The 18,832-nt window shown below is 45.2% G+C and overlaps 1 long non-coding RNA gene across 1 annotated transcript in view; it reads left to right on the plus strand.

Annotated features, from left to right (window-relative positions):
* The window catches only part of Gm38642, a 42,450-nt gene extending 38,090 nt beyond the window's left edge, over positions 1–4,360 (plus strand). The window contains exon 3 of the long non-coding RNA XR_871360.1: positions 4,014–4,360. This is a non-coding gene — a long non-coding RNA (predicted gene, 38642). The remainder of the gene's footprint in view (positions 1–4,013) is intronic.
* Positions 4,361–18,832: the final 14,472 nt, after the last annotated feature.

The raw sequence follows: 18,832 nt of genomic DNA on the forward strand, positions 1-18,832 counted from the left end.
TCTAATTTTATCAAATGCAGATATGCCAGCAGGGGCAATGAGAGTCCAGCTGTGCGGCATCCTCTGCAGTGTCCCAGCATCACCGTTTAAATCTCTCCAACCCACTGACACAGTTGTTACATCCCAGTTGTTGTCCAAGATTTGTGTGAGTGTAATGTGAGCATGAGTGTATATACAGACACACACTCATACTCAATGCATTTATACATAATACTTACACATACACAACTCATACACACACACAACTCATTAACATATACACTCATACTCAAGCAAAGAAGCATACACGAATGTACACACATACACTCCTACACACATATACAAACATATTCAAGTGAACAAATGAATACACACCCATAGGCTCACACATATACATCTACATACACACACATATATATGTATATACACACTTACAGTCCCACTCATATACACACATACACAAACATAGTCAAGTGCACACATGAATACACACATATAGACACACATATACATGTACACACACATATATGTATACACACTAACATGAACATAAATATACGATATGGCCTCCTTTCAGCCTCCATAGCTGCACCTCCTGCATCCTGCACCCTACATCCTGAGAATAATGTGTCCAACTCTTCTACTATCTTCATCCTTTGCCAAGCTGTTAACTTGGCCCTTTTTAAGGACGAGGAAGTTATATTTTTAGATGTATTTATTTTATTTAGTGTGTGTGTGTTTACATGGATATATGCCTATACACTACATTTATGCCTGGTACCCTTGGAGGTTAGAAGAAGGGCGTCAGATCCCCAGAAGCTGGAGTTATAGATGGTTGTGAATCACCATGTGGGTGCTGGAAACTGAACCCAGGTCCTCTGCAATGGCAACCGTGCTCTAACCACTGAGCCGTGTCTCCAGTCCTACAAATACTTTCTGTTTTCTTTTTTAAAGGGTTCACATTTTGCTATGAAATTTTAACTGGAGAATCATTACCTTGGAGCTCAGAAGGCTGTTGTTTTGGAAAGATGGCTTGCTGTAGAGATGTAAACAAAGTTTCACGAGTAAAAAGAAGCCAGAGATAATGTTGTCATATTCTCAAATCTGTATTATGGTGCTTTCTACACATCACTCACTTAATCAATACTTGTCATTAGATAGTTGAAGGAAAAATTTCTGAGTTCAAATTAATAATACCATTATTATTAATACCATCAGCACCTTCAGAGAATGAGAGACAAGGTCCTGTGGTGGCTGATCATGTCAGCTTGGCACAGCTGAACAGAGGGAGTCTTGACTGAAGAATTACCTTCATCAGACTGGCCTTCTCGATGTCTGAGGGGCATTTTCTTGGTTGCTAGTTGATGGAGGAGGGCCCAGCCCACTGTGGGCGGTGTTACTCCTAGGCAGGTAGTCCTGAGCTGTTAAAGCTCCTGAGCACAAGCAGGAAGACACTGGCAAGCAATGTTCCTCTGAGGGCTTCGATTCCTTTCCTGCCATGACTTCTCTCAGTGATGGGCCATGATGGACATGTAAGTCCTTTCCCACAACAGGACACTTTTGGTCACAACCAAAGGCAAACCAGAACAGAAATTAATACCAGGGAATTAGAATATTTCTGTGGCAGACCTGTGTTGTTTTACAAAGGAATGTGGAAACATTTGGAACTTTGAGTTAAAAAGGCATCTTAGTTACTTTTCTGTTACTGTGAAGAGAGACCAGGACCAAGGTAACTCATAAAAGAAAGCATTTAATTAAGGGATGGCTTACAGTTTTAGAGGGCGAGTCCATGGCCGTCATGATGGGGAGCACAGCAACAGGCATGGCACTGGAGCAGTAACTGAGACCCATGTTCTACTCACAAGTTGGGGGCAGAGATAGATAGATAGATAGATAGATAGATAGATAGATAGATAGATAGATAGACAGACAGATAGAGAGAGATAGGGAGGAGGGAGAAGAGGAGGGGAGGAGAGACTGGGCCTGGTATGGGCTTTTGAAACCACGAAGCCCACCCCCAGTGACACAGCTCCTCCGAAAAGGCCATACCTTCTAATCCTTCCCAACTCTACCAAGTAGGGACCAAACACTCACACACATGAGCCTGTGTAGGCCATTCTTATTCAAATCACCATGAAAAGCCCATGGTGCTTAGGACTTAACAAGGTGTTCTCTGGGATCTTGAAAGAGAATGGGGAGAGAAACACAGACAATAAGATCTGACTGGTGAAGTTTCAGAGCAAAACCAAGACTCCAGCAGGGACGTTTGTGAATTACTTTTGATTACAAATCAATGGAACGAAGCCTTCTGTGCTCTACTGGGTCACTCAACAATGCTCAGCTAGAGTAGAGAAATCACAGCATCATTGAGATAAATCTTCTGCGAAGTGTTTCCTCAGGGTCAGCACACAGAAGCTGTGGCCCAACAGGCATGAGGGGTGGGAGTGGTGGTGGTGGTAGCAGCGGTGGCGGTGGCAGTGGTGGTAGTATCGTGGCAAAATCTCATGCTGGCAGCAGAACTTGGTGGTGTGAAAGTCTCCCAGGTGATTTTTAATGACATGAAACCTCTGGATTCAAAGAAGCCATGGTGAGAAGCTGAGACTTGGCACAGTGTGGCAGGAGCAGAGCCTCTGAAGACAGAGAAGGAGAAGCCATCAGTGAAGGTGTAGCCTCCGAGGCAGTGGAGACCCCAGGATATTGGAGATCTAGGACTACAGGACATCTACCAAGAACAGTGGCAGTTGTGGAGTGGAGCTGGTCTGAGCTTGCCAGCCAAGCTATGTGTATTGTGGATGGCAGATCTCAAGAGGTAGGGTAGCTAGATAGAAAGATGAAAGACAAACATACAGAGAGCCTGCCATCTCTCTCCTTTCCAAGCTTGTGTATAACAGTATCCTTTCCTGCTTGACAAAGGAAGACCCATTTCATCCCCAGCCAGAAAGTGAACATCACACAGGATCTCATTCGACATCAACAAATTCTGAAATGATCCAGAACAATAGAGTCAGAATGGAGCAAGTGAGTGACCCTACATCTTAGAAGAAAAATAAGGCCATGGGGAGAGAACGTGTTGCTTTAAATAAAACAAATAGTAGGGGGATGTGAGGTGGAAGTTTCTGGATATGTCATGTGATGCAGACTCACGTGATGTTCTGCTGAGGCAAGACCCGTGGAGGGACACGGGATGTTTGGAGAGAGCATACATAGGACTCAATGGACAGTGACTGGGCGCTTGCATAGCTAGTCTTGCAACACGTTGTGGATCCCAAGTCTTCGATTTAGCCGATCTTCACTTTGTTGAGATATGCATGACTGAGAACTTCTGGTTCTGGTTGCTCCAGCTGACAAGGGCCAATTCGGCAGAGCCTGGTGGTTTCTGCTGGATCATGTCACCACTGCTGACTCATGTTTGATATCCTGACACTACTGAACTCTACTGCTGGTATCCTGACAAATGGAGATTGGAATCACCTCAAAAAACTACTTCTAAACAGGTCCACATCCCCTTGTCCTATTTACCATCTTTCCCCCCTTCCTTTGGACAGTAGGCAAGAAGGGGGTTGAAGCACTTGTGAATCCTCATTAAAAGTAGGTTTAAAAAAAAACCTAAGCCTGCAGAGATGGGCCATGGGCTGATGCACAAACCCAAAGCCAGTGGCTTTCTTAGGAATTCTCTTTATCTCAGTCTACTCCAACAGCAGTTTGCACTTACTAAGATTTCATATAAATGTATACTTTAAAAGAAGGTTTTCAAATGTTTAGTGTTTTAGTATGAGTGTGTGTGTGTGTGTGTGTGTGTGTGTGTGTATGTGTGTGTATGAGTGTGTGTGTGTATGTGTGTGTATGAGTGTGTGTGTGTGTCTGAGTGTGTGTGTTATGTGTGTGTGTGTGTATGAGTGTGTGTGTGTGTGTGTGTATTATGTGTGTGTGTGTGTGTGTGTGTGTGTGTTATGTGTATGTGTATTGGTGCTTGCATGCCATGGTGCACATGTGGAGAGTCAGGGACAAATCATGAGAATCTGCTTTCTTTCCAGCATGTGGGACCCGAGGGATCAAACTCAGCATTAGCAGCAAGAATGGCCACCGACCCATTGTGCTGGCTCTAAATGTATCCTTTATAGTCTGAGTTCTTTAGTCAGGGCAATACCTTTGAAGTTCAGATTCACTGCAGCATCAGAAAACAATTTATTTTTAAAATAATGCTTATCTTATTTTTATGTATATGGATGTCTTACCTGCATGCATGTCTGTGCACCACACGTGTGCCAGGTGCCTGCAGAGGTCAGAAGAGCCTACAGTTGGTTATGAGGTGCTATGCGGGTGCTGGGAACTGAACCTGGGTTCTTTAGAAGAGCAGCTTGTATTAAAAACAATGACTTCATGAAATTCGCAGGCAAATGGATGGAACTTAAAAATATCATCCTGAGTGAGGCGACTCAGTCACAAAAGAACACACACAGTATGCACTCACTGTTAAGTGGATATTAGCCCAGAAGTTCGGAATACCCAAGATTCAATTCACAGACCATATGAAACCTAAGAAAAAGGAAGGCCAAAATGTGGGTGCTTTAGTGCTTTTTAGAAGGGGAAACAAAATACTCACAGGAGGAAATATGGGGATAAAGTGTGGAGCAGAGACTAAAGGAAAGACCATCCAGAGACTGCCCCACCTGTGGATCCATCCCACATAGAGTCAACAAACCCAGATGCTATTGTGGATGCCAGGAAGTGCTTGCTGGTGGGAGCCTGATATGGCTGTCTCCTAAGAAGCTGTCACTGCCTGACAAATACAGAGGAGGAAGCTCGCAGCCAACCATTGGGCTGAGCGCAGGGTCTCAGATCGAGGAGTTGGAGAAGGGACTGAAGGAGCTGAGGGGGTTTGTAGCCCCATGGGGGGGGGGAGAAACAGTGTCAACCGGCCAGACCCCCCAGATTTCCTGGGGTCTGGACCATCAACCAAAGAGTATACATGGAGGGACCCCTGGCTCCAGCCGCATATGTGTCAGAGGATGGCCTTGTTGGGCATTAGTGGGAGGAGCAGCCCTTGGGCCTGAGGATGTTCGATGTCCCAGTGTAGGGGAATGCTGGGGCAGGAACACAGGAATGGGTGGGTGGGTGGGGAGCACTTTCATAGAGACAGAGGGAGAGGGGATGATATAGGGGGTTTCTGAAGGGGAGACCTGAAAAGGGGAAAACATTTGACATGTAAATAAAGAAAATATCCAATAAAAAAAATACAACTAACTAACTAACTAACTAACCAACTAACTAACTAACTAACTAAGAAGAGCAGCTTGTGCTTGTAACCACCAAGCCAACCACTAACCACTCTTCAGCCCTCTTTTCTTCTCTTTAGTGGCTGAGACTCAATCGTATGGATACCCTGCACTTTACCAGTTTGTTTGCAAGCATTGTCACCAGTCCAAATTCATTTCTAAATTTAAAAACCAAACAAACAAACAATATTGATTTGCTTCTGTCACAAGGCCTGGGATGAACCATCCCTGGTGGTTCTAGCTATGTCCTGTGCAGTTGCGACCTTGGGGTCACTACTTGTCCAGTGTCATGTTCATTGTTGACTAGTTTTCTCAGACTGACCAGCTAGCTTAGAATAAAGACAATGTTGCAGCGTCTTCCAAGAAATCCTCATATTTTTCTGTATCTCTGCAAGGTGCTCAGTTATTGGCAAACATGATAATCTGATTATTAAAGTCATTTCTGACCAGGCACTTGGCTCGATGGTAGTAATCCGCACAGGGAGTCTATGCGGTGTGTGGTAGAGACGCTCTGTTCTGTTGTGTGTTCATCTGTGTTCTTCTCATTCTTTGCCAGTTGAGACCATAGATCTAGGTAGAGATAGTGAGGCTGGCATGCCCAGCCAATCACCATGCTGGTAGCTCAGCTGCATGACCTCAAGTTGTTAGACTATGGCTGTGTGACAAGGATAAGAAAATGAATGATGTCAGTCATGTTTCTTCTCTCAGCCTAACGGTCTGTCTAAGTAATTAATTAATTAATAATCAATTCCCAGGCACACTAAATACAACTCAATGTCCTGACACAGCTGTAATGGAGACAGCGATATCTAATAGTGATCTTCCAAGCTACAGTAGCTCTCATGATGTCACCTTTGTCCTGTCGATTAAACACACCCAAACTGTGAGGAGCCAACAGGTCACTCTGTGACCAAGGATAATAATTCCATCACTTAGAATAACCCATCCTAAGTGTCACCCTGGGTCTGCCTTTCCACTTTCTGCAGTCTTGTAGCCCACAGGGTCTTCACTCATTTGCACTGGTGGCTATGGAATGTGGGATGCTTACATATCTCAGATTTCCTTTAGGGTGTGAGTGGATCTAGTTCCAAACTCCTGTGAGTGCTGGCTGCTAACAGGTAAGGTAAGGTTTCTCAGCATTCTTACTTTGGGACAAGGGGATCTGTCCCCTTGAAGCTCTCTGCCCTGCTGGGGAAGCTCCTGGAAGCTAACGGACTCAGATTGTTAAACTCGTGTATTGTTGAAACTAGTGGGAAATAACCAATGGCTCGTTACTTTCCAGGTGCCATCTTGGATAGCTTGACTGGATGACCTATGATGCATCCTAAAGGAGTGAGGCGTAAGGTCTGGGCGACCTTCCCACTATAAGTAGGTTGAAGGCTCTACTTATCAGGAGCCATGACATCAAAGTGCTGAAAATCTCTGAAAATGATAGGAAAGCCATTTTGGGAGGACCCTGGAGATGGCACAGAGGGCACAGTCCACTTTAGGAAGGGCAAGGATGGACAGTGTTCCAGTTTGTTTCTCTTTTGAGGTGATAAAACACCATGGATGAGAGAACTCGGGGATAAAGAGGTTTGTTTTCCTTGTGGGTACAGTTATCACAGGGGAAGCCGTGAGGCAGGAGCTGAAGCAGAGGCCATGGTGGGGTGTTGTCTGTTGGCTTGCTCCGCATGGCTTGCTCAGTTCGGCTTTTTTATACAACTCAGGACCACCCCACACAGTCACAGGGTGGGCTGGGCTATCCTGCATCAATCAATCAAGAAAACGCCCCACAGATTTGCCTGCAGGCCAATCTGATGGGGGACAATTTTCAGTTGACATTTGCTCTTTCCCGATGAACCTGGCTGTGTCAACCAGCCCAAAGTCAGTACTTAAAAATAAGCTTGGAGCAATCACTGAGGCAGGAGTAGAATTAGCTGCAATTGCTAACAAGACCAAACGTTAAAAGAATCATAAAAACCAACAATAGCTCCTGCTGATTGAGTGGCCGCCAAGCGCGAGGCTCCGTGCCAAGTTCCTCATGTTAATGTGTTGCGCATCTCATGATGAATCTGTGGGACTACCCTGAGGCTTTACTCAAAGCCATGCTACCCCTCCCCCTCCGTTACCAGACAAACCCCACAGGAAGGAGCAGTGTGTAAGAAGACAGCCCAGGGGAGACACAACCTACAGAGTCAACTTCCTTCTCCCCAGCAATGAGCCCAGTGCCTGGCGAGATGAAGTCACTCACAATTGTCTGCAGAAAGAATGTAAAGTAAGATGTTGAGAGAGAAAATTTCAATACGGTTCACTCTGCACAGTGGCCCCAAACTTGTTCTCGCTTTGTGCCCCCTGCAAGCTTTTGGTGTATAAATTATACTTTTGTAACTTGGAGAAAATATACACGACCACGGTGTCCAAAGTACCTAGAGAGCAATTTAGAGGAGAAAATATTTATTTATTTTATCTGCGGACCCCTGAGAGGTCAGTCCATGGTCATGTGACCCCATGCACTTTACAGGGCTTCCTGGAAGCAGAACCCTGTAGGAGAGGGTCCACCACAAGTCTTTTTCAGGAGATGTTAAGACCAATGTCTGTCCCAAAGTCATGCAGCAGTTGCCACCTGCTCAGGGACCCTGACGGTCTCAGCAGGTGCTCTTCAGCCCGTAGGAAGCGTGGTTGTCTTTCTGAAAGCTCGGATGTAGACTGAACGGTGAAAGCTGAATGCTGCTTGAGGTGAGATGGAATCCCTCTGGCCTGAGGTGTGGTAAAGCAAGAGAAGGTCTCAGGGGGCCACCTGGTTTAAATCAGGAATGATGTTTCCCTTGAAAACTCTTATTTCCCACAGCTGCCAGAGACGCACGTTGAAAAGACAACGAGCCCGTCCGAACAGACTGCCGGTTTTATAACCGCAAGGCCCATGTTGTCCTCGTTTATATGTTGTTGCTGTTCTCACGTGAGTCCAAGATTTACAGAATGTGATGCTCCAGTGAAAGCTGCCCACCCACCAAAAAACACTTTCAGAGAAATCTCAACTGCAAAGCCATCCTACAAGGCAAGACAAGGCAGACGGGAGGGAGAATACACACAGAGAATGAAAAACCTTCCTATGTGGAGCTGGCTAGTTTTATGTCAGCTTGACAAAAGCTAAAGTAACTGGAGAGGAGGGAGGGAGCCTCAAATGAGAAAATGCCTAGGTCAGATTGCTGTAGGCAATCCTGGAGGGTGTTTTCTTAGCCAGTGATTGACATGAGAGGGCCCAGCCCATTGTGGGTGGGACTGGGTTGTATAAGGAAGCAGGCTGAGAAAGCCATGGTGAACAAACCTATAAGCAGCACCCCTCCATGGCTTCTGCATCAGCTCCTGCCTCCAGGTTCTTACTCTGTTTCACTTCCTGCCCTGACGTCTTTGATGATGTAAACAGTGTCGTGGAAGTCTAAGTTGAATGAACCCCTTCCTCTCCAACTTGATATTGGTCATGGTGTCTCATTGAAGCAACAGCGACCCTAAGACACATGCTAAGCCTCCAACTGCTACTTAGGATACAGAGGCATCTCTTTCTCTCAAGAATTCTAAGATAGAGAATAAAACAGCTGCTTTCCCCTGGAGAGAGAGAGAGAAAGAGAGAGAGAAAGAGAGAGATAGACAGAGACAGAGAGACAGACAGACAGAGAGACAGAGACAGGTGATAAATAGATAATTAGAGAGGTGATAGATAATAGGTAGATGATAGATAATAGATGATAGATGATAGAGGATAGATAGATGATATTTAGATAATAGATAGGTGATAAATGATAGATAACAGATGATAGATAATAAATAGATGATAGATAATAGGTGATAGATAATGATCAATAATAGATAGAGATACATAATAGATGATAGGTAATTGGTAGATATATAGTAGATAGATGATAAATAGGTAAACGATAGATTGATAGATAAACAGATAGATGAATGATAGTGTTCCCACCCCCTAAATCTTCTAGAACTTTCCCAAATAACACTGCCAATTATGAACCAAAGTTTTGAGACATAGGCCAGTAGAGAACATTTTATACTCAAACTAAAATAGTATCTATGTCCAATAATATTTAGATAGTTTAAAAATTATGATCATATTAGTTCCTAATTAAAATACTCTTTCTATGAACACCAGGCCCGTCCCTGTTCCTTACACCCTAACTTATTCATATACATACGTCGTAGGTTGGCTAAGTGTCTCCTAGAAGTCTGGTTTGGGGACTGGTGTGGCATGTGCGGTTTGCCTCTGTGAAGATGCTGGTGAGTCCCACGTTCAGGGCTGCTGTGCCTTTCTCGAGGCAGAGGAGGCTGCTGGCAAGGCACCCGGTGTTCCTGTCTCCACTTTGAGTAAAGAAAATCGGTGTTCCTTTGTGGCTGTTCATATATCTTTAAGACAGAGAGGAGGCAGGAGAGAGAGAGAGACAGAGACAGAAACAGAGAGATCTAAAACATCCCTTAAATCATGTGTTTGCATGGGTAACATTTTAAGCCAATCCAGAAGAAGTCCCAGGAAATTCAATAGTAAGCTTGACCCAAACATGAGAAATCTAAGATGACCCATCTATTTAATATTAAATCTTGGGGCCTGAAGACTTCCAATGGAGGGACTGGAACACCAACCCAGCCACAAAACTTTCAGCCCACAGTGTGTCCTGCCTATGAGATGTGCAGGGGTAAAAGATGGTGCAGGATTTAAAGGAAAGGCAACCAATGCCTGGTCCAGCTTGAGACCCCCGCCATGAGAGGGAGCCCACCCTGACACTATTTATGATACTCTGCTGTACTTGCAGACAGGAGCCTAGCATAACTGTTATCAGAGAGGCTTCACCCAGCAACTGATGGAAACAGATGCTGAGAGCCACAGCCAGACATTACGTGGAGCTTGGGGGAATCTGGGGGAGAGGGGGAGGAAGGACTGTAGGAGCCAGAGGGGTCAAGGACACCACAAGAAAACGTATAGAATCAGCTAACCTGGGCACAATAGCGGCTCATTGAGACTGAACAGCCAGCCAGTCATCATGCAGGGGATGGACCTAGGACCTTTGCACATTTGTAACAGTTGTGCAGCTGGGTCTTCTTGTGGGACTCCTAAATCGGGAGCAGGGGCTGTCTCTGACAATATTGCCTGCCTTTGGGGCCCTTTCCTCTTGCTGGGTTACCTCATCTTGCCTCAATAGGTGGAGATGAACCTACTCTTTCTGCAAGTTGATATGCCATGGCTAGCTGATATCTATAGGAGGCCCGCCCCTTTCTGAAGAGAAGGGAAGGATTGGGGTAGGTGGGGGAAGGTGGAGAAAGGGACTGGGGGGAGAGAAGAGAGGGGAAGCCTCCACCAGATATAGAGTACATATATAACTTATCAGTAAAAAATAAAATAAACAAACTTGGGGCCTGACATGACTCGGCCTGTAAAGGCACCTGCAAGCAAGTCTGAAGAACTGAGTTCAAGCCCCAGGACTGGAAGGGTGGAAGGAGAGACGCAACATCTGCAATTGCCACTTGACCTCCATCCTCCATGTGTATACTGTAGTGCATGTGTGCACGCACGCACGCATGTAATAACATATAGAGATAAAATATAATTTAAAATTTTTAAAAGAAAAAGATTAAAGTTTGAGTGTGGCTTGGCTTTCTGTAACTTACCCTAAGATTCCATCCTAAGGATGGGTATAAAAATGCTCAGAGATGTAGCATTTCCTAATAATCCACTCTATGCTAAGCTATGGTTCCTCTGGCAGGCGATCTTGACCTAGACACTGAGCTGTGCTCCCATTTTATAGATGAAGGCATTGAAGCTTGGGAACTCCTAACCCGGAGCATAGCTATGGGTGATTTCTAGCCACAGATGGAAGCATCCTTTTGTATATATATTTTTTAATTAGATATTTTATTTATTTACATTTAAAATGTTATCCCCTTTCCCAGTTTCCCCTCTGGAAACCCCCTCCCCCACCCCCTTCTTCCTCCTCCTATGAGGGTGCTCTCCCCCCACACTTCTGGGTTTGCTTGGATGCCTGCTTCAGTGATGACCCTTTCAAATAGACTGTAAGGGTGGCCAAGGTCCTAAGTCCACACCCCTAACAGATGTGGAGGATGCCTGCTTCCAGCTGTATCTTTAATGAGAAAACTAGCCAGATCCACACGTCTGGATGTCCCCAAAGTGGGCACACCACTGCGAGTCTGCAGCGGCCCTGGTTCCCTGCCAAGGAGGCAGCTGAGCTTCTGAAAGGAGGAGCCAGCGCTGATCTGCTTGGGAAAGCTTTGGCTTCATCACCAGAGGCATCAAAGTGGGCTGGAGCAATTTGCAATTAGACAGTCTCATTTGCATTTTTCTTTCTAACAGCTCTTCAGAGCCAGTGCTTAGGCTTGGTGGCTGCTGACTCCAGGAACAGGAGTTCACATACATAGTGGCAGCAGTATTCAAGCGGGGCCATCTCCAGACTTTGGAAACACACAGGCAGCTTCTCCATACCATCTCTTGTTCATTTTGTGGCAGTTCTCCTGACTGGATACTGTAGCAGATATTGGCCCCTCCCCATGCTGTTCAGCCTAAGTTGTCAGTTATACATAATATTCCATGTCATTATGACTTTTCATACTTAAATAATGTTGATCACATTCATCCCATTGACCTCCTCCTCTCACCCCTTATCTGCAGACGCCTTCTTCTCCGCAGCTCGAGACAACACAGCAAACAAAGATTTCATGTCCAGCTAGGGAAGCACAGAGGAGACTTGGAAGCCCCCCGCCCCCCACTGCCTTTCCCCTTTTGCTAAAGGACGTGAACGGGATCTTGTGGATGTTGTGTGATACCTTCCAATGCTCGTGTGGTGTTTTTAAATGTGTTCAACTCTGCAAACTTTGAGGATGTGAGTGAGCAGAAGGCCACCACATACAGTGCAGGACTCGGTGGTGACATCGTGCACACTTGGAGCCAGAGATGCTGCAAAAGGGAATGAATGCTTTACATAGTGTGAGCTATTCAGCCACACCCCTGCTCTCTACTCATTGTTTGATCAAAAATGTTTCCAGAGCTAGAGAGATGGCTTCTGCTGTCTGTCTGTCCATCCGTCCATCTGTCTGTCTTTCTTTCTGTTTGTGCCTTTGAAAGACTCCGAAAGGAGCCCCTCGCTCAGGCCTCAGGACAATAGTGGACACCCAAGAACTCACGATAGATCGAGCTTGTTGCAAACCACATGAGGCTTTATTCGGGGGCAGGCGTGGGGGGGGGAGCCAGAGCTCTGGGGACGACTCATATCCCATGCAGGGGTAGAGGAGTTGACCTCCAGGGGAAAGAGGTCCCAGTTTTTATAGGCCCTCAGGGGGGAAAGGAGAAGGGGGAGAGTAGGGGATTTCCAGATTTAAACAATGTCTATTCTCAAGAAATGGGTGTAGTGGCTATTCCTGGTTGTCAACTTGACAATATTTGGAATGAACTACAATCCGGAATTGGAAGGCTCACCAGTGACCCTTATCTGGAGGCTTGGAGATCCTTATCTGGATCTTGGTTTGAAGATCTTAAGCCATAGTGGCTATGGATTCCAGAAGATTGAATCTCCGAGTTAAGGAACACACCTTTAATCTGGCTATGCCTTTCATCTGGGATTAAAGGTGTGGTGGAACACACCTTTAATCTGGGCTACACCTTTTGCTGGAGACAATATAAGGACATTGGAAGAAGGGAGTCTAGCTCTTGCTCTTGCTCCTTCGCCTGCTTGCTGCGTGAGACTGAGTAACTGCTAGATCCTTGGACTTCCATTCACAGCTGCGACTGAACCATTGTTGGGAATTGGGCTGCCGACTGTAAGTCATCAATAAATTCCTTTACTATTTAGAAATTATCCATAAGTTCTGTGACTCTAGAGAACCCTGACTAATACAGAAGTTGGTACCAGGAGTGGTTCTAGAGTAACAGAAGTACAAGGATGAATCTTTTAAAATACTGGAATTGGCTTGTTGATCCACCAGCACTTTCAAATATTGAAACCTCTCCAGATTCTCTCCCTCCTGGGAGCTCAGAGAATTTTGAAGACCCATGGTTGAAACTATATTCCGAACTTAAAGAAGCTAATGCCCTTGATTTTCTTAATGAATTAGGTGATTCAGTGCACAAAGCTTTCTACAAGATGGGGAAAAAATCGAAAAATGATTTTACTGGCTGGCTGCTCTTAGTATCTGTGGAAAAAATGATGAATGAAAGGAAGGAGTTGTGTGATAAAATCGAAAGGCTCCAGACACAAGTAAACGATCTAAAAGTTGCTAAGTGTGTCCTTGAGGAGAATCTTCTCTCTTGTAGCAATAGAGCTCAAGTTGCAGAAAATCAAACAGAAACTCTCATTGTAAGGTTGGCTGAACTACAGAGAAAATTCAAGTCTCAGCCTCAGAGTGTGTCGACAGTTAAAGTAAGGGCTCTAATTGGCAAAGAATGGGATCCTACAACATGGGACGGGGATGTGTGGGAAGACCATGTTGAAGCTGAGAATTTTGAATCCTCAGATTCTCAAGGGTTTGCCCCACCTGAGGAAGTAGTACCCTCAGCCCCACCTCTTGAAATAATGCCTTCCCCACATGAGGAAATTAATTTTGCAGAGTCTGCTCACGGCCCACCAATAGTTTCTTCTAGACCTGTAACCAGACTCAAAGCAAAACAGGCTCCTAGAGGGGAGGTAGAAAGTATAGTCCATGAGGAAATTCGCTACACTACTAAGGAGCTTAATGAGTTTGCTAATTCATTCAAGCAGAAACCTGGTGAATATGTGTGGGAATGGATTTTAAGGGTGTGGGATAAGGGTGGAAGGAACATAAAACTAGAGCAGGCTGAGTTTATTGACATGGGTCCTCTGAGTAGAGATTCTAGGTTTAATACGGAAGCTCGCATAGTTAAAAAAGGTGTCAAAAGTTTGTTTGAATGGTTGGCTGAGGTGTTTATCAAAAGATGGCCTACTGGAAATGACTTGGAGATGCCTGATATTCCGTGGCTTAGTGTTGATGAAGGGATTTTAAGACTTAGGGAAATTGCAATGCTAGAGTGGATATATTGTGTAAAGCATAATTGTCCACAATGGGAAGGTCCAGAAGATATGCCTTTCACCAGCTCTATAAGACGCAAATTGGTGAGAGGGGCACCAGCACATTTGAAGGGTTTTGTTCTTTCCCTTTTCCTTGTGCCAGATCTTAGCATTGGAGATGCTTCTGCTCAATTAGATGAATTAAATTCACTGGGTTTAGTTGGATCCCGAGGTAACAAGGGCCAGGTGGCAGCATTGAATCGCCGGAGACAAGGTGATCCTAGTTATTATAATGGACAGCGTAGACAAAAGAATGTTTATAATAACATACCCAGTAATGGTCAGCACAGGAGAGGTGAAATTTATAATGGCATGACTCGCTTGGACCTTTGGTACTGGCTAATCAATCATGGTGTTTCCAGGAATGAAATACATAGGAAGCCTACTGCATATTTGTTTGATCTGTATAAGCAGAAAAATTCTCAAACAAATGAAAGAAAGGCTACATTAGATCGTGGTAAACAGCAATCTCGGCCAGTGAATCAATTTCCAGACTTGAGACAGTTTGCAGATCCGGAACCCCTTGAATGAAGGGGTGGCCAGGTTCCTCTGAGGAAGGATCTTGATAAGACACTCAAAGGTTTTGCTGTTACCCTTTCTCCAGTTCTTCCCCAGAGGGACCTACGGCCTTTTACAAGGGTAACTGTACACTGGGGAAAAGGAAATAATCAGACTTTTCGGGGTCTGCTGGATACTGGTTCTGAGTTGACACTGATCCCAGGGGATCCCAAGAAACATTGTGGCCCTCCAGTTAAAGTAGGGGCTTATGGAGGGCAGGTGATTAATGGAGTTTTGACTGATGTCCGACTCACAGTAGGTCCAGTAGGTCCCCGGACACATCCTGTGGTGATTTCCCCAGTTCCAGAATGTATAATTGGGATAGATATACTCAGAAATTGGCAGAATTCTCATATTGGTTCCCTGAACTGTAGAGTGAGGGCTATTATGGTTGGAAAGGCCAAATGGAAGCCTTTAGAGTTGCCTCTGCCAAAGAAAATAGTGAATCAAAAACAGTATCGTATTCCTGGAGGAATTGCAGAAATTACTGCCACTATCAAGGACTTGAAAGATGCAGGGGTGGTGGTTCCCACCACATCTCCATTTAACTCTCCTATCTGGCCAGTGCAGAAAACAGATGGATCATGGAGAATGACAGTTGATTACCGAAAACTAAATCAGGTAGTAACTCCAATTGCAGCTGCTGTACCAGATGTAGTTTCCTTACTTGAGCAAATTAACACATCTCCTGGCACCTGGTATGCGGCTATTGATCTGGCAAATGCCTTCTTCTCAGTACCTGTCCATAAGGACCACCAGAAGCAATTTGCTTTCAGTTGGCAAGGCCAACAGTATACCTTCACAGTTTTGCCTCAAGGATATATTAACTCTCCTGCCCTGTGTCATAATTTAGTTAGAAGGGATCTTGATCGTTTGGATCTTCCACAAAATATCACATTGGTGCACTATATTGATGACATTATGCTGATTGGACCAAGTGAGCAGGAAGTAGCAACCACTTTGGACTCATTGGTAACACATATGCGTATCAGAGGATGGGAAATAAATCCAACCAAAATTCAAGGACCATCTACCTCAGTGAAATTCTTAGGAGTCCAGTGGTGTGGGGCATGCAGAGATATTCCTTCTAAGGTGAAAGATAAGTTATTGCACCTGGCCCCTCCTACAACCAAGAAAGAAGCACAACGTTTAGTGGGCCTATTTGGATTCTGGAGACAACACATCCCTCACTTGGGTGTGTTACTTAGGCCTATTTACCAAGTGACTCGGAAAGCTGCTAGCTTTGTGTGGGGCCTGGAACAGGAGAAGGCCCTTCAACAGGTCCAGGCTGCTGTGCAGGCTGCTCTACCACTTGGACCATATGACCCAGCAGACCCGATGGTACTTGAGGTGTCTGTGGCTGATAGAGATGCTGTTTGGAGCCTCTGGCAGGCCCCTGTAGGTGAATCACAGAAAAGGCCTTTGGGATTTTGGAGCAAAGCTCTACCATCATCTGCAGACAACTATTCTCCCTTTGAAAAACAGCTCTTGGCCTGCTATTGGGCCTTAGTGGAAACTGAACGTCTGACAATAGGACACCAAGTCACTATGGGACCTGAACTACCCATCATGAGCTGGGTACTATCAGACCCTGCAAGTCATAAAGTGGGACGTGCACAGCAGCAGTCTATTATCAAATGGAAGTGGTATATACGTGATCGGGCCAGAGCAGGTCCTGAAGGCACAAGCAAGTTACATGAAGAAGTTGCTCAAATGCCTATGGTTTCTACTCCTGTTACAATGCCATCTGCTGCCAAGCATGCACCTATAGCCTCATGGGGTGTTCCCTATGATCAACTGACCGAAGAGGAGAAGACTAGAGCCTGGTTTACTGATGGCTCTGCTCGTTATGCAGGCACCACCCAGAAGTGGACAGCTGCAGCATTACAACCCCTTTCTGGGACAACCTTGAAAGACACAGGTGAAGGGAAATCTTCACAGTGGGCAGAACTTCGGGCAGTACACATGGTATTACAGTTTGTTTGCAAGAAGAAATGGCCAGATGTACGATTATACACTGACTCATGGGCTGTAGCCAATGGATTGGCTGGATGGTCAGGGACTTGGAAAGATCACAATTGGAAAATTGGTGAGAAAGACATCTGGGGAAGAAGTATGTGGATAGATCTCTCCAAATGGGCAAAGGATGTGAAGATATTTGTGTCCCATGTAAATGCTCACCAAAAGGTGACTTCAGCTGAGGAGGAGTTCAATAATCAAGTGGATAAGATGACCCGTTCTGTGGACAATCAGCCTCTCTCCCCAGCCATCCCTGTCATTGCTCAATGGGCACATGAACAAAGTGGCCATGGTGGTCGAGATGGAGGTTATGCTTGGGCTCAGCAACATGGGCTTCCACTCACCAAGGCTGACCTGGCTACAGCTGCTGCTGATTGCCAGATCTGCCAACAGCAGAAACCAACACTGAGCCCCAGATATGGCACCATTCCTCGAGGTGACCAGCCAGCAACCTGGTGGCAGGTTGACTACATTGGACCACTTCCTTCGTGGAAAGGACAGCGTTTTGTTCTTACTGGAGTAGATACTTATTCTGGTTATGGATTTGCCTTTCCTGCACGTAATGCCTCTGCTAAAACCACCATTCACGGACTGACAGAATGCCTCATCTATCGTCATGGTATTCCACACAGTATTGCTTCTGACCAAGGAACTCATTTCACAGCCAGAGAAGTATGACAGTGGGCTCACGATCATGGAATTCACTGGTCTTACCACATTCCCCATCATCCTGAAGCAGCTGGGCTGATAGAAAGATGGAATGGCCTTTTGAAGACGCAGTTACAGCGCCAATTAGGTGGTAACAGCTTGGAAGGCTGGGGCAGAGTTCTTCAGAAGGCAGTATATGCTTTGAATCAGCGCTCGATATATGGTACAGTTTCACCCATAGCCAGGATTCATGGGTCCAGGAATCAAGGGGTGGAAAACGGAATAGTTCCACTTACTATCACTCCTAGTGACCCTCTAGGAAAATTTTTGCTTCCTGTCCCCATAACTCTAGGTTCTGCTGGCTTAGAAGTTTTGGCTCCAGAGAGGGGAGTGCTCCTACCAGGAGCTACAACAAACATTTCATTGAACTGGAAGCTCAGACTTCCCCCTGGTCATTTTGGGCTTCTAATGCCCTTAAACCAACAGGCTAAAAAAGGAATAACAGTGTTAGGAGGGGTGATAGATCCAGATTACCATGGGGAAATTGGATTACCTCTTCACAATGGTGGTAAGCAAGATTATGTCTGGAGTGCAGGAGATCCCTTAGGGCGTCTCTTAGTACTACCATGTCCTGTGATTAAAGTCAATGGGAAACTACAACAGCCTAATCCAAGCAGGATGACAAAGGACGCAGACCCATCAGGAATGAAGGTATGGGTCAATCCTCCAGGAAAAGAGCCAAGACCTGCTGAGGTGCTGGCTGAAGGTGAAGGAAATACAGAATGGGTAGTAGAGGAAGGTAGTTATAAATACCAATTAAGGCCACGTAACCAGTTGCAGAAACGAGGATTATAAAGTAATATGAATGCCCATTGTAAATTTACTAATGCGTTTGCGATTGTACGAGGGATAGTTATATCATGTTAGGCGTATTTACAACCTTGTTATTGTTTCATGTGAACATGAGATATTATTTGTGTCAAGTTGACAAGGGGTGGATTGTAGTGGCTATTCCTGGTTGTCAACTTGACAATATTTGGAATGAACTACAATCCGGAATTGGAAGGCTCACCAGTGACCCTTATCTGGAGGCTTGGAGATCCTTATCTGGATCTTGGTTTGAAGATCTTAAGCCATAGTGGCTATGGATTCCAGAAGATTGAATCTCCGAGTTAAGGAACACACCTTTAATCTGGCTATGCCTTTCATCTGGGATTAAAGGTGTGGTGGAACACACCTTTAATCTGGGCTACACCTTTTGCTGGAGACAATATA

This window comes from Mus musculus, chromosome 9, assembly GCF_000001635.26.
Source record: "Mus musculus strain C57BL/6J chromosome 9, GRCm38.p6 C57BL/6J".
Classification (NCBI taxonomy): domain Eukaryota; kingdom Metazoa; phylum Chordata; class Mammalia; order Rodentia; family Muridae; genus Mus; species Mus musculus.